At 57.7% G+C, this 16,336-nt stretch overlaps 1 long non-coding RNA gene across 1 annotated transcript; it reads right to left on the bottom strand.

Annotated features, from left to right (window-relative positions):
• Positions 1–2,631: 2,631 nt before the first annotated feature.
• LOC109380043 (uncharacterized) lies at positions 2,632–7,665 on the bottom strand. The gene is made up of 3 exons (XR_002123357.1): positions 7,371–7,665; positions 3,983–4,182; positions 2,632–3,540 (listed from the first exon to the last, which is right to left on the bottom strand). It is a non-coding gene; the product is annotated as an uncharacterized LOC109380043 (long non-coding RNA).
• Positions 7,666–16,336: the final 8,671 nt, after the last annotated feature.

Raw genomic sequence — 16,336 nt, 5'->3', positions numbered from 1 at the left:
CGAGTCCTGGTTAACAGGTCGGCACCTGTGGGAGGGAAGCCGGGACAGTGTCCACCTCAGCTGGAGATGGATGGTTGAAGTGCTGGCCAAACAGACGTCGGACCCTCTCTGGGTGGGACACCATGTGCAACAGAGTTTGGCACCTGGTCCCTGAAGCCGGCACTCCATGAGCTGTGCCCTGTGAGGTGGTGTCTCCAGGAGGGACGGGCCCTGGGAGTGACCAGGGTCCACTCTGAGATGGCAGCCACCCCGGTTGGTTCCTGGCCTGGATCTGATGAGGGCTGGTACAGGCGACTAGCGGGCGCCCTTCCCACCAGCCACACGTCTGCCCAGAGCCCCTCACTGTCCAGTCGCTTATGCCAGGGCTCCCGCCGTGCCCACGCCTCACACCCAGCTTTCCAGAAGCTCTGAGCTCCCTTCCCTCCCGACGACACAAGCCCTCCTGCTCCTTGTCCCCACTGGGGCACTGCCCATGTCCAGCAGAAGGGGCCAGAGGGTCATGGAGCTCCCAAACACCTGGGCTCAGCCACATGTGCGTCACTCAGGCCCAATCCAGAGCCCAGCGAAAATGCCCCGAGGACCTGGCCCTCCTCCCGATGGTTACCTCTCTGGATGGGAGCCCCTGTCATCCCAAGCACACCAGGGCCAGAGGCTGACAACAGTCCAGCCGCTGAAGGGGCTGCTCAGATGCCAGGACTCACGAGGGGGCAGGACCTCCCCAGGGTCTGAGATTTCTGCCCCAAAAAGGTTGGGCAAAAGCCCGACTGCTGCATGGTCCACCCAGGTGGCCTTGGCCCCTAGTCCCAGGGCAGGCAGGGCCTCTGCTGCCCCCAAACGCTGCACGTGCTGGGCGTGCTACGCTCGCTTCACTGCCAAATGGAAGGCGCGTGGTGGCTGCCGCCAGTGCCTGGCCCCTTTGTCTCCAGCACATGCCACCCGTGCCACGTGGCAACATGCAGGGATCCCATAGCCCGGCCCTACTCATGGTCCCTGGGCCAGGAACAGGGGAGGTCGGGGGGACTCCAGGGACATGGCCCCATTCTCCAGGCATTCATGTCCATCACAGCTGACCCAGTGTCACCAGCACCCTTGTGTCCCCCTGGAGGACATATCACGGACACTGGCAGCATGGAGGTGGCAGTCAAAGCTTTGAAGTAAAAAATCCTGAGTCGGGGTCCCACGTGTGTCCTCGCCAGCCGAATGCCAGGACACAAGGACCCCTCTGAGCTTAGCCCTCCTCCTCCATGGAGTGGGGCGGGCAACCCTGGAGGGTCAAGGGGACATTAAACCAGGTGATGTCCAGGAAGCGCTTGGCCCTGATAAAGGTCAGGTGTGTGGCCACCAGACTGACTCGGCAGTCAGGAGGACTGGCGCCAGGCCAGGCTGCTCCGTGCCCCTCCAGGCAGCAGGAAGGTGCAGCCGTCCACAGAAGGCAGCTCCGATATGGAGCTTGGAAGAACCTCGACCCCAGCCCACGACACCGCTGTGCACTGATGCCCTGGGATGCCCAATCCCAGGCCCTCCACCGTCTGGGGAGGTTGGGGCAAGGACCCCATCTCCATCCTGGACATGAGGACTCCAGGCTGACAGTCCTGGGGCTGACCTTGGAGTCTTGGACCTTTTCAAGACCCTCTGAAAGTGATAGGTCTTCCTCCCAGAAAGGGTGGACACAATTTTGCCTCTGGTTTCGAGGATTTATGAACACCTGAGAGGCGACCACAGATGACCAGGACCCTGTGTGTGGATTAAACATCCCGGGGCTAAGTGCCAGAGGGAGGGGACATGAGGTTGGGATGGGGGCCCCTTGGACAGAAGCTGGGGCTGATGCAGTCCCCAAGGACACCTCCCTGGGCCCCAGGGTGGGACTGAACTCAAAGCAGACACTCTGGCCACCATGGCCACGTGCTCCTTCTGCTGGACCAGTGAGAGGATGAGAACCAGGGCAGGGGGCTTCAAGGAAGAAGCCCATGAAAAGGCAGCCCCTCAACTTACGTCGGGGTTCTCTGGAAAGCAGCCTCCTTTGGACAAGCAGGTAGGGGTGAGGCTTACTCAGGGCCCCTGGGAAGGGCTAGGTTAGGACAGTCCCTGCAGGTGGCCCAGAGCCTCCCCCAGGCCTGAAGTCACCACCACCCTGCCCGGGCCAGATGCCAAAGGCTGGGTGGTTACCGATGGCATCGAGGACGCGCTCAGCTGATGAAAAAGCCTGATCAAGACTTTAAAATATGAACCAAAAAGGCCCACTTTAATTAGGTTAATAGACAGTGAACTAAAACACTGCTGAATAAATCTTCTGGAAAAATCATTTTCTGAGTTCAAGGTTGGTGGCACTGGATCAGCCTAATTGGTTTTGAACTTGCTGATTTGGGACTTGAGGGGAAGTTTACTTCCTTATGAATGGATTGCGTCACATCCTGAAGCAATTTCGTGGAGGTGGGAGTCCTGGAATCCACTAACCCACCTGCAGGTCCCGTGGGCTCTCCTGGGTGATAGGTGCCCGAGCCCTGGTTGCCTGCTGGACGGGGACTTGTCAGAGGGTTAGATGTGAGCGCCGTGCCATGGAGGCTGAGGGGGCCCCGCAGGCAGGCTGGACAGGGCGTGGATAAAGAGGCTCAGCAGACACCAGCCCAAGGGACACAAGCATACCTTCTCAGGGCCCATGGGGCCGCCGGCCTCCCCACATTGACTCTTAAAGAAAAATAACTCAATAAGACTCAAAACAGAAAAGCAGTATAAATCTTACTCTGGTCAAAATTAATAAAACTAGAAAATAACAATAAAAATTAAAATTCCCCAATTTTGTTCTTTTTAAGTCACGAGACCAAGAGCCAGTGCTCCCTGCAGATGGGAGTGGGTGGGGGAGCCCTCCATGGCCTTGAACTCCGAGTCCCCTGGTAGATAAACTGGTGGGAGGGGCACGCAGCCCACGTGGCTCAGAGACACACAGACGCAGCGAACAGGCGCCCAAGCTGACGCCTTGGGGGGAAAGGCTGCGGGCTGTTGGGGCTCAAAAACCGACTCTTGGGGGAAACTGTGAGAAGCCAGTACTCTTACCATCATCTGGTTAAAGCATTCGTGGGGGGCAGATGGGGGGCACTTGGAAAGCACACCAACGCCTTCAGGAGGACAGAAAACAGGGACACAGACCGGCAAAGGCGTGCTCCGGCCGTGCGCGCCCCTCCGGGCGGCGTGGCACGCCTCGTGCCCGCGCCTTCCAGCGACCTGCGTGGGTTTGCAGACGCACACGCGGTTGCCTGGGGCCTCCATAGACACTTGCCAGCGCGGGAGCCTCCGCTGCCTTCCTAACACCGTTTCTCGCGCGGAAAACGGGCAAATATACCAGGTCTTTTCAGATCTGAACAGCAACGTTTTGGTCCCATGTCCCATATTCAAATAAACATATTTGCGGAAACAAAGACCGACTTTGAACTCAGCCTGCGGAGGGCTGGGGCACACAGGGAACCTGGAGGCAGCTGCCTGGGGCAGGAAGACCGCGTTTCCAACCAAAAGTGTCCACAGCTTCCTCAGTTCCAGTGGAAATGACTAAAATCAAAGAAATGAGTCAGAATTAATGAAAAGCTGCAGACTGGGAGAAAAGACTTGCAAACCACATAGGCAACAAAGGATGCGTATCTGGAAATATATACAGTGCTCAAAATTCAACAGTGAAGACAACCAATCCAGTTGGAAAATGGGCAAAAACCATGAGGAGACATTTAGCCAAAGAGGAGATACGGGTGGGACATATGCTCGTGAGAAGTCGTTGAAGGTCGTCAGCCATCAGGGAAATGCAAAGTAAGCCCTGGATGAGGTATCACCACGTGCCCATCAGAATGGCGGAAATTCAAAGTAGGGAGGACGTCAAATGCTGGCAAGGACGTGGAGGGCCTCGACCCTCGTCCACGGCTGGTGGGAATGGGACGTGGAGCAGCGTGGCAGTCTGGCGAAACCACAAAGCCCAGTACCTGCAGCCCTGGGCACTTACCTGTCCACAGGTACACACAGCCATGTGCTCGCTAGAAGTGCCCTACGGCAGGTGACTAGCTACCAAACGCGGAGGCCATCACGCTGTGGGGCACCCTGGGCAACAAGGGAAGGCCGCGGGGGCCCCTTGGGGGCGTCACACTGCGGGAAAGAAGCCAGCCTCAGAAGGGCACATACAGTGCGCTTCCGTCTACGTAACACCTGAAATGACAGAATCACAGAGAAGGAGAGCAGATTAGTGGTTGTGGGGATATTTCAGGAGGAGGCAGGGATGGGAGGGGGCACTGCAAAGGGCAACAAAGAAGAAGACCTTCGAGGCCACGGAGCGCATCTGAGTCTCGGTTGCGGGGCTGGGCAGCCGCAGGAATCGCACCCGAGAAAAACGGGGCAGCGTTGGACACCCGCCTGCACAGCACAGGTTCCAGCCGGGATGCTGTGCTGTCACGTGAGATGTTACGTGGGTCACAGACGAGGAACCCGCACGGGACCCCTCTGTGCTGCCTGTCCTGGCCACTTCCTGTGCATCTAGTCTAATTATTTCAAAATGAAAGTTTTTTGTTTTTTAAATGACAGCAGGCATTGCTTTGCTCTGGGGGAGCCAGACCTCAGGCATTAGTGTGTGTCCTGAAGGGCTTCTGCTGCCCATAATCTGGCCTCACTATCGGGCTGCTCACGGCTCTCCCAGGATCGTTTTACCTCACATTCAAAGTGATAAAAAAAAAGCCCCATTGTCATAACGGCAATTTTTAAATCTGTTTGCACAGCAAGCCAGCAGCCACCCACCGCAACCGCCTTGCGGAGAAAGGAAGTCAGGGGACAACATGGTGTTGGCTGCTGAGGGTTCTAGATGTCCTCCTGTATGGCACAACACAGTTCACCCCAAAACAAACCACAGATGTGGATGGGGCGCCCGCTTTGCAAAGATGCGTGGAGCTGCACACCCGTTTGAAGACACGCTGCCCAGAGTTCCCCAGGCATTGCTCAAGTGTGTTGCATTGACACACTCCTGGCCACGCTGAGGCTTTCATCTCCAGCTGTCAGGAGGGCAAAGGCTCCACTGTCAGGGCTTCACTCTGGGCACAGAACAAACATTCTGAGAGCTGGGTTGTCACAAAGTTTTAAACCTCTGTGCCAAAGCCTTGTTATCTTGCCGGAGCAGCAGCTGGAGTATTAACAAGCCGCAGTGGAATGTAATTAGACCCCTTGTTCCAGCGAATCTGCAGTGCTAACTGGGGATTCTCTGCAGTGCATCTCATGGGGCTGGAATTAACTTAGCCAGACTTGCAGTCTTGCTCGTGGGCTGATGGCGGGTCCCTCTGAGGTCCTGCCAGCTACTCCCCTGGTGCCTTTCTAGGCCCAGCTGTACCCACCTCCTCTGGCAAAACTTCCTGAACTCCTACCTGGTCCTGGTCACCAATCCCTCCAGCGGCACCTTCTTTTGCTCTATCACTTATTCCAATATTTTTTGAGAGCGCACAGTGTGCCAGGCTGGGACTTGGTGGGAGCAGTCACCCACCTCCCTGATCCCCGCTAAGCTCTCGTGTTCCCCCCAGCCCAGCGCCAGGAAGCCGGCACACAGCAGAGCGGCAGGACCCAGCCAGACTCACCTGTGGAACCCTCTGCCTGTCTTGCCCTCTCCCGGGTCGTGGACGCTCAGGGTGGTATGGCTGCGTGAGCGTGAGGCGTGGAGCCTGTTCCAGCCCTGTCTCTGCCCATCGCTCACAGACTGGACACCGAGCATGTCTGAGAAGCCAGGCTTGGGCAGGCCCAGCTGGACGTCTAGATTATGAGGCTGAGGGGGTGAGGCACTGGATCCCAGGCCTGCAATAAACTCTTACACTTGGGGCAGGTGGGGAGAGCATGCCAGGAGACCGGGGCGGGCAGGAGGCAGAGCACTGACCGGCCTCGTCCCAGAAGGCAGGAGGGGCTGTCTTTCCACGGAGCCTCTGCCAGGGTCTAGGCTGTTTTTAGAGGCAGGACGAGAATTCAGGATGGTTCTGATATGGGAGAGCCCCCTCACTGTAGAAATGTTAAGTCTCCTCCCTAGTTTCTTAGCCCCTGGCTTTGATTACTCCTCTAATCAGTTTCTGAATCCTAGACTAAAGATAGCTTCTAGCCTGAATCACAGAATATCTCTCATCCACCCCCGATTCAGGTACCTACTTACAAACCTGTGACTTCCCAACATCCCCCAAGCCATTCCGGACCTAAACCTTGGATAAGTTCATCCCAGAGACTAAATAGGTTTTAACATTTCCCCAGGCCAGTATACTTGTTGATTGTAATTATTGAAGCTTAATATTCTTTCTAACCCATTCTGGGCCCAGCTCCTGGACAATTGATGCCACCTGAGTGACCGGTTGAATGGCCACAGGCTCCTTAAGAGCTAACGGCCACACCGACCTTCATTTCACCTGGGCCTCATTATAATATCGTACATATGCCCGGAAGTTCATTCATATCATTATAACAGACTGAATTCTGGGAAGGGACATGTGCAGTCTAAAAAGATGAGGTAATAGCCTCTTGTCAATCACAGGTGTCAATCAAGTGGTCCCATACCTGGAAAGGAGCAGCCCATTCTAGAGAAAAAAGGATAAAAACAACCAAGGCCTCGTTAGTCAGTGCCCTTGAGCCGTTCTCTACTGCTCGGGCTCGCTTCTATTTCTTTGAAGTGTACTATTTCTTCTAATAAACTGCTCTTTCACCACTTTACTTCTGTGTCTCGTTCAAGTCTTTGCTCGAGACGCCAAGAACTTGGACATCGTGCCTCGAAGAATCTGCTGTCCGGTAACAGGTCAAGGCTGGAACCCATTCTGGCAAGGAGGAGGCTGGTGGCAGGCAGGGTTGTAAGACATTTGGGGCCGGGGAGGGGACAGGTCTCCTCTAGATGACTCCAGGGTCCCTTGGGCACAAAACTTCCTCAGCCCCACTCCCTCATCACAGAAGCAAGCCCTGCCTGCTTCTGGGCCCTGTCAGCACCGCCGCTCACTGTGCAAAACTGCCTGGAAAACCTTGGGATGCAAAGAATCAGAAAAGAAGGATTCTGCACTCACTGTTTTCTTTCTGGAAGCAAAACAACACACAGCTGCAGGTGCAGCCTGTACTTCCTGCCATGACATTTTCCGCCAGACCTAATGGAGACATTCGTGCTGTGGGTGGAGGGTGTGAACATCCGGCATCACCTATCACCGGGAGTGTGCGCTCCGGGTGGCGTGGGGAGGCAGTCAGACCACTTTCCTGGGGAACGTGCAGCTCACACCTACACGACGGGTGTCCTCTGACTTGGGACGCTGGGTCGCTGAACCCGGCCTAACGCGATTGAGCGCCAGCCAGGCTTTGTCTCTTCACCACTCATCCAAGCTTAATACTTTGTGCCTGAAACCCACCTGCGTCTCCGTGAGAGGGCGCCGTGCTCCCAGGAGGCTCGGCGTGACTGTTCCCAAATCCCGAGGGCTGGGCCCACCAGGGAGTCACTCCAGCTGCTGCTGAAGCTGGTGATGGATTAGCAGCTGGTGGTCCCTGGAAACAGCTGGCGCAGGACCTGGGTGGACGTTCCTGGGGGCTCCGGCAGCATCCGGCTCTCCAGGCCTCCTACGCTCCCCCCAGCTTCCTGAGGGCCACGCTCCCAGCAGGAAAAATAGATGGAAATGCAGTGAGCTTTGCCTCGATGGCCCCCCGGGAGATGAGAACTCCTGGGGCGGGGGGGGGTTGGGAGTGCCCAGTCCCCTCAGGAACAGCCTCTGTGCCCACCTCAGTGTGCTGGCTGCTGGGCACCGGCATCCCCCATCACATCTGCCCCACGGTCTGAACGAACAGCACAGCACCTGGCGACTCAACCTGAGGGTGAATTTAAAAGGAGCGTCTATTTTTAGAGTCTACTTTCAACTCGGATCACAGCGACGTAGGTAAATTGCAATAAAAACAGCACATTTCGCCCCAGAGCCCACTCAGCAAAGTACAAAAGGATTTTTTTGCAATAACGGTGGCAGCGGGACTTCAAAGGTCAATTATATCGGCTGAGGGGCACCCTTAATGGAAAGTGTCACACCCCAAGGCTTCCGGGGTTTGCTCCAGAATTCCTCATCTGAACGACGCTGTTACAGGGGTGGGAGGACCAGCCTGAACACTCTCTGAGCCGGGAGATTCAGAAGACCAGCACTGCAGGCTCTGACCTCTGCCGAGGCACAGAATGGATTTCCCTTAGACGATCCTGACAGCCTCATCGTGTGCCTCTTACTGTGTCCCTCTGGTTGCCTGGGAGGAGGTGGGGTCAGCGTTATCACTGTTAACAGGGATTAATAAGCAAGCAGTCCATGTGACCTGAATGTGTTTGGGCTGCAGGCTGTGGCAAAATCAGAAAAACAAAACCACAACCATAGCGGGGAAGCACAAAACTAAGAGGAGACTAATGCACAGAGAGGCTAAGGGACTTGCCTGCAGCCACTCAGCAAGTGTGCGGGGGAACTGCCATCCAGCCCCAGAGTGTGTGCCTTAACTGTCACTATTGTCCACAAAAGAACACATGAGGGTCCTTTCCCCAGTGACCCTGAAAAGACTTCTAGACGGGGCACTGAGGGCCCAGGGCAGCCCGCCCGAGCCACCTGGGGCTTAAGGAGCAAATTGTCTGGGCCACCCTTTGCGGGATTGAGAACGGCGGAGGGACAGAGCCCACCTGTGTCCTCCACCACCTGGGAGAAGATGTGTGGTGGGTGGGGTAGCAGGGGCGAGGCCAGGTGGGGCTGCCCATGGCCACTTGCCCCCGCCAGAGGGTGCTGTCCACTCCTGTGCAACAGAAGTGACCCAGAGCCTGGGACCTTGTCCCACTCCCAAATCCTCATTCAACTTGGGCCCCCTCGGCGGGCAGCATCCCAGGGACACAGCCCCTCCTCAGAGGAGGCCTTGTTTCACTTGGTGTGTGCAAGGCCTTTCCAGGTGGCCACAGGAGGGCCTGGGCTTGTGTCCCAGGAGAGTGGGCCTTCTGAGCTCCAAGGCCCGGAGGAGCTGAGATGGGCCCCCACTTCCTAAGCTGCCCCACTTGGGAGCTAAATGAGGCGCAGCTTGGGGCAAGGGCCCTCGTGGGTCCTCTGTGGACAGCAGTGAGGGTGAGGCGCACACGGGAGCTCACTTACTGTGTGACGGGGAGCAAGCTCCTCAGCCTCTCTTGTGCCTCAGGCTCCCCATCTGCCAAGTGACAAACAACAGATCACGCAGACACCTGCTTGCAGACTGGCTCATGTGACGCCCAGCACGAGAGCCTAGGTACTGCCGGCCCGGCTGCAGTCGGGTCTGTCCCACACCCGTCCCTGACCCTGCCCTGGGCCCTCCAAGACCTTCACCCGGGAAATAAGGCCACACAGAGCCGGCCCTTGCTCTGCACGCGGTGTTTTCAGGACTGAATTTAGTCAAGGCAGTAACTCCATTTTGCTAATGGATGAAACTTTGTCTCGTTTTTATTAATAATGATTAAAACCACATTTATTATTCGTTTGTCCTCTGTTCTGCTGGGACTTGGATCACAAAGTGATTTTCAAAGACTGTGACTATGATGCCACGCATGCTGGGGTCGGCCACACTTCACGCCCCCAGCAGAGGCGGTGCCACCGCGAGGCCACATGCAGAGCCAGCGATGGTTTACCTCCGCGTTTTGTCTTTAGTCACAATAAGCTCATAAAGAGTTCAGAGATGCTCTCATTTTGATAGAATGCGGAGTTATAATTGGTGACCTATTTTAAGCAATTTAATTTCCCATGACCTGTTTTCCAAATTAACTCAGTCGTAAAGGCCGTGTGCTGTGAAGGGGCCTGCGTGGTGCTGAGGCCTGCGACTCGTTTAAAGGCGTCTCTCTCACATGTTCACATGGAAAGCTGCTGGGTGGTGCAAAGGTTTCTATCGCGCCTACCAAGCCACGGATTTTCAACCAAAGCAAAATCAAAGAAAATGAACAAGGACATTGTGAAGACCTATAAAGTCACCAGTGAAAGCCACAGCTCTTGACAAATCCGTCTGAAACCCTTCTTGCTACTGGAATGCAGGGACTGCCGTGGGCAGCGGCTGTGGCTCTCCCAGGCCTTCCGGCTCCTTGGCGGCTCACAGGACCTTGGATGACTCCCATGCGGGGAGTGTCCCGGTCCTTGCACAGCCCCCCAGAGCTCCTCTCACCAGACCTGTCACTCTGGTAGAGTGGGTACACCTGTGACAGAGAACACAGAACGCCAGGCTACGAGCTGGAGGGGGAGTGAAGTGAGGTGCCTGCCCCCAGACAGGTTGGTCTGGCTGGAGATGACACCCAGCTGTGCCAACAATGATACGAGGAAAGGGGCAGAAACCCTGTCAAACACACAGCATGGTCAGCGAGAGGACAGCCTGGGGACACGGCCCAGCTTCCTGACACCTGACAGCACCAGGATTTGTTAGAGAAGCAGGCTGCCAGGCCCACCCTGCCCCTGCACCCAGTGGGTGGGTCCAGCACACGGTTAAGGTCAAGAAGCATTGCCACCCTAGAAGGCTTCTGGGGGAGAGGGGCAATCCTGGCTGGGGCCTGGGCGGACGGGTAGGCAGGGAGGAGCTGCAGTGGCCCCTGACCAGAGCATCATCTAGGTTCTGAAATTCCACGCCTCGAGTCGTGGCGTTGGTACAGCCATGGCCATCACACTCCTCTTTCAAACGCAGGCATCCCAGGAAGGCAACCACGTGCCGGATGTGGGTGTGTGTGTCCACCGCTGCTCACAGCCTGAAGACCCGAGGGCACTTAGGGGGCAGGGAGCTGCTTCCCTCCTGAGCCCTGCAGCTCGTATGGCCAGGCTTGCGATTCAGGGTGCTCGGGGAACTCATGGATGACGGATGGTGGTGGGTGGTAGATGGATGGATGGATGCGTGGTGGATGGCGGAAGGCGGCTCAAGGGTGGAGGGTAGATGGCGGATGGTGGAGGGTGGATGGATGGTTTTAGTCTCCAGAGAGTACGAAAACAAATGGCATTAAATGCGAGATGAACCCTCCTACACCACCAATGGGAATGTAAAATTTGCAGCCACTTTGCAAAATAGCCTGGCAGCTCCTCAGAAAGCAACACGTAGACTTACCCTCTGTTCCACTTGTAGGTGTCTATCCAAGAGCAACGAAAACACACATCCACACTAAAACTCGTGTACAAATGTCCACAGAAGCTTTAATCATAATGGTGAAGTAGTGGAAACAACCCAAAAGTCTATCACATGATGAGTGGGTAAGTAAAATGTGATCTGTCAACACAAAGGAACATTATTCGGCCATGAAAAGGAACGAATTACGGAGCTGTGCCATCGCAGGGGCCACTCTGGCCAACACCGAGCTCAGTGAAAGAACACAGACACGGGAGGTTTGGCGCTCATGATTCTGTGTACGTGGGGGTCCAGAATAGACAAACCCTAGGAGACAGGGTTAGTTTTCTGCTCACGCCGAAGGAATGGGGACTGGGGAGTGACACCTGAGGGGTGCGCCCGGGGCTTCTTTCTGGAGTGAGAAAAATGTTCCAAAACGGACTGTGGGTTACAGCTGCTCAAGTCTGTGAATATACTGAAAACGGCTTAACTGTACACTTTATGCGGGTGATTTGTAGGGCATGTGAATTGTATCTCAATAGAACCGTTATTAAAAAAAAGGAAAGTGTTAAACCACAAAAAGTGAGCTGGTTGGTCCTCATGCCACTTCCTCCCCAGGGGGTGAGGCTGGAGTCAGAACTGGAAACCCAGGGCTGGGCCCTGGGTGAAGGCTACTTGTGTGGCTGCCTGCGGGGTCACTGCTGCAGCACAAGCCTGGCTCTTGGCCACTTTGCCCCCAGCTGGGCGCTGTGCAGGCCCAGGTCACCCTGTGTAACAGAGGCCAGGCCAGGGGCACCCTGTGCTCCGCCCCCCAGGCCGCCCCTCTTCCACGGGGCTCACCAGCTTGGAGGCCCTTGTGCTGCAGGTGAGTTCACGTGCAGCCACGTGCCTGTGACAGCGACCTGATGGCCACGTGCTTAAACTGGGAGCTGGGCCTTGGCCTCTGGTCAGAAGCTGGGCGGCGGAGGCCACAGTGCAGGCCGCTGGGTGAGTTTCCCCCAGGCCAAGCCCCAGGGACCCCTGGCTGTGGAGTAAGAGGCTGGGAGTGAGCAGCTCTACAGACGAGGGCACTGAGGCTCTCATCTCTGTATGGAAGTGGGGTGTGTGTGTGTGTGGAGTGGTAACAGCACTGCTGGGCCCAGGGGTCTGCTCTGCCCTCCCCCCTGGGGGAGCCTTGCAGCAGGCAGGTGCGCACTGGGGGTATGGGGGGGGCAGGGCTGGATGAGAGGGAGGACTGGGGGGGCTGGGGTTTTCCCAGGCCCCTCCCAGGGCCCTTCTAGATGCTCTCTGGTCCAAGGGCACACGTGTGGAGAGTTGGCGGCCAGACGAGTCTCTCCCTGGAGGAGACCTGGGTCAGGTGTCTGGCCCAGGTGCACTCAGGGCCCGGCCTGGCAGGGCCTATCACTGCAGACTCTCGCCAGGTCAGCCACTGCAGGGTGGTCTCCTGGCACCTGGAACTGCTGCCCGCAAAGCAGGCCCCTCAGCCTTGAGCACAGGGCAGTAACTGAGTGTGCACCCTCCCCACCCCCCACCCAGGGAAGGTAGCTGGTCAGCAGCTGCTGGGGTTCAGAGGACTCGCTTTGGCACCACGTCCCACCCAGCACATGGCAGGGCTCCACATGCCCTTCTGGGTGGTGGGTGCACTGCCTCCCTGAGATGCCCATGCTGTGACCTGGAGGCCAAACAGGGCCTCCAGGAGGACAGACTCCAGAACCGGGTGCCCACAAAGCACCTCTTCATTGCTTCTCTACCTCAGAGGTTTCTCTTCCGAACACACCTTGTTTCCATGGTAACTGCCTCTTTCCCTCACAGTTTCCACATGACACCAGTGGGGCCTGGCCGGGAGCAGCACAGAAGATGGTGTGACGTGCCCGCCAGCTGGGCCTCGCCTCCTGGAGGGTCGGCCACCCTGAACTCACTGGCCATGTGGGGTGGGGTCTGAATCCCACACGGGGAGTCTCTCCCAGGCACCAACCACCACAAGCCCACCCTGTCCTGGGGGCCTGTCCCTCCCTGGAGGTCTTCGGAGGACAGACAGGCCAGGTGTCCAGCTGGCCCTGTGCAGTCCGTCTGTCCCCCTCTTGGGGGCTGGCCAGCTGCTGGCCACCCTCCCCACTCCCGAGCGGGCTTCATGCATCAGGACGAGGGGAAGGGCCAGCCAGACCCTCTTGGGGACTGCCATCCAAGGCTCCCCGCCCGGTACATTTCTGGGGGACCTACCCTTCCTGCCGTCCAGCCCCCTTTCCTCCGGCGTCCCTCCACTGGAACCCGGGCTGGCAGCTTCCTGGCTACTTGGAAACCTCCTCGTCTGCTCCTCCCAGGACCTGTGCAAATGCCCTCTCCCCTGCTCCGGGGAGGGGTCTCAGGAGACATGAGGAAGGGTGCAGCGCCACACAGAGCGCCCAGCAGGAACTGGTCAGGGTCCCTCCTGCCCCACCAGGATCAGACCCAACGGGGGCTTCTGTCAGCAGAGGAGGTGCTCCCCCACGCCCCGCTGCTCTAGCTGAACCCCAGGCACTGGCTCCACATGCGGAACAACTGCTCTCAGGCCCCTGGACGCAGGACGGCGGTGTGACTTCACGCCCTCGGATTGGTCAGGGATTGACATGGTATAGCTTCCCACCGGGACACTGGCTTGTTGGGCAGGGGAGCTGGATGGGAGCTCAGTGCAGGGCACGCTTGGTTTTGCCTCCGTGGGTCCCAGGGTGTGTCCCTATCAGTTGTCATGCGCTCTGGGTGCCCCCAGGCGGACACTAGCACAGAGGCCACAGCGGTGAGATGCCCCCTGGGTGAGGCAGAAACACCGGCCTCTGTTGGCTCTGTAGGTGGCTCCTGCCGGTTTCCTGTCTCACCATGCGGATCAAATGTCAGTGGTTGATTTGGGGTCCAAGTCCCTTGATTTCTTGATCCTGATGTGCCTGCCACTGACATCACACAGTCTGATGTCCTGAAATAAAGGAAACTGAACAAGTCTCCACCACCTCCTCCACGCAGGAGAAGAGCCACCACCCCCATGTTCTTTTGGAAACCAGAACCGGCTTCCTACCCAGTGTCCCCCATGGCCAGTGGGCCCCACAGTTCCCATGGGCTTCCCGCTGTGGCCGTGCTCTCCTGGCCTGTCCCGGGCAGGGCAAATGGGATCCCAAGTCCCCGATGACCCCTGCCTGGCACCCGCGCTAGTCCTCTCCCAGACATGACAGTCCAGGCACACGATGACCAGGGCAGGGGGGTTGCTGCTGGCTGGGCACCTCCATCCATGTCCTGGGGGTAGCCAGTGGGCTTCGCACAGTGGCAAGGCAGGCCCCAGCTCCCCGCTCCAGTCTCAGGGCTGGACTCCGAAACTTATCTAGGTGGAATTGCCAAATCCCCTGGTTTGAAATTTTTCTTAAATATTTACTAAGCAAAAAATGAGTGGCGACACCAATCCGCACACTTTCTCCCCAAGGCTGGTCCCTCAATGTCCACTAGAAACCTTCCCAGGGGGACAGGTCAAGGACGAAGCAGGCTACCACCTCCTCTATGGATGGGACTGGCTGAGCCAAGTGGGGGGCTTCTAGTGCCACCCAGGCAGTCGACACTGGGACCCTCGCACACCTCAGTACTGTGAACCTGACATGCTTGTCCAGGAAGCCCAGCACCACCGCTGCACAGGGCCTGGGCATCCACATCACCTTCCTTCACCAGCGAGGAACCAGAGGCTGAAGACGTGCCGGCCCCACCGTGCCTGTGGGTCCTTGAGGACTGGGCATGAGGGCTCTGGTGGGTGGGCGATGCAGCAGGACGAGGACGTCCCCTTGGATCAGCAGCCTGTGCCTCTTGTCTCATTCTTTTGAGCAAGGGACACACCCAGACTGAGTTTGGGCAGGTGAGCCGGGGCTGTCAGGTCCCTGGAGTCTGCTGGTGGGGAGGACAGCCACTTCCAGCTCCCTCCTTGCACACACACCCACAGGTAACTGTGCACCTGTGTGTGAACACACAGACACACATGCACACACCACGGCACAAAGACATTTCCACCCTCAGCCTATGGATTACTGGCTTGGGCTTTAGGGAAAAAAGGAAGAAAGGGAAGAATTGCTAGGCAACCAGCCAGGGGTTGCTATGGCATTTCCGAGAGCAGCTGGGCCAATCAGAGCCGAGTTCGGGCTGCTGTCTGTCAGTGCAGGAAGAGAGGAGTGAGGCAGGCACAGCTCGCACAGGGCGGCTGAATGCAGACCACGGGCTGATGGGGACAGCGCACCTCATGAATATTCATCGGGCTGATTGAGGCAAAGCCAATTAACCACTTGGCAGCTTGATTTTCCCCAGATCCATTCACTCTTTTAACCGTCCGGTGGCTTCGGGGGCAGGCTCCCTGACTTCCCACAGGCCCTGGGAGCACTCTACATGGGTAGACCCCTAGCTCCTGCCATTCCCAGCCCTGATGGGGCGTCCCTGACCCAGCAGCCCACCCCCTGTTCCCCCAGCAAGAGTCAAATTCCCACCCAGGAGCCAAGCACAGCACAGTGGGGTTCCCACCGGACACAGCCAGCCATTCACTCCCTTCCTGATCCTCACGCCCCGATTGCGGAAGTGACAGAGCAATGACCATGGCCTTCGCTGGGCTCACCAATGCCACCCCAGCCACTCCCCAGAGTCCCAGCTCCTGTCTCAGCCTAGGCACCCAGAAAGCAGGGCCTGAGGCAAAGGTTACATGCCCCAAGGGCAGGGACCAGAAACTGCAAAGGAACTCTGTGGGGGAGGGGCTACCACCTGCTGGGGGTCCCAGCTGGACGTCCTGAGGATGAGGATGCCTCCAGAAAGTGTGTGAAGAGGAAACGCTCCTGCACGCGGCCCACAGAGGACAGTGGGTGTCGCTGCCTGGCTCCCTCCTGCCCCCCCTTTTCCCTCTGACCACGAGAGGCGGGAGGGCCCAGGGACCCGGGCTGGGTCTGTCCCAGCAGCAGCCACACTGACCTCTCTTCCTGGTGACCAGTCTCCAGGCTCCTCTGGGGGGCATCTGGAGCGCCTTCCCGTCCAGCCTGCTGGAACGCCGCCCCACCCCTCCCAGCCACGTGGAGCTCCCCGGGCCACCTCCTCAGAGAAGCCCCTCACCATCCACCTCGCAGCCCTTTGCGCACGTTCAACAGTAGCTGAGTCTGTGCAATCAGTCCATCCAGGCCTGATGTCCACCCTTGCTTCTAACCTCCGGGAGAGGGTCCTGAAGCCTCCGTCACTACATTGCTGGAGCCCAGGGCACGGCGGGTGCCCACTGAGTACTTTTGCAGCGAGCTCC

Source organism: Hipposideros armiger, unplaced genomic scaffold (genome assembly GCF_001890085.2).
Source record: "Hipposideros armiger isolate ML-2016 unplaced genomic scaffold, ASM189008v1 scaffold_32, whole genome shotgun sequence".
Taxonomy (NCBI): domain Eukaryota; kingdom Metazoa; phylum Chordata; class Mammalia; order Chiroptera; family Hipposideridae; genus Hipposideros; species Hipposideros armiger.
Note: the sequence above shows the minus strand (reverse complement) of the source record. Positions and strands in the feature narration are given on the sequence as shown.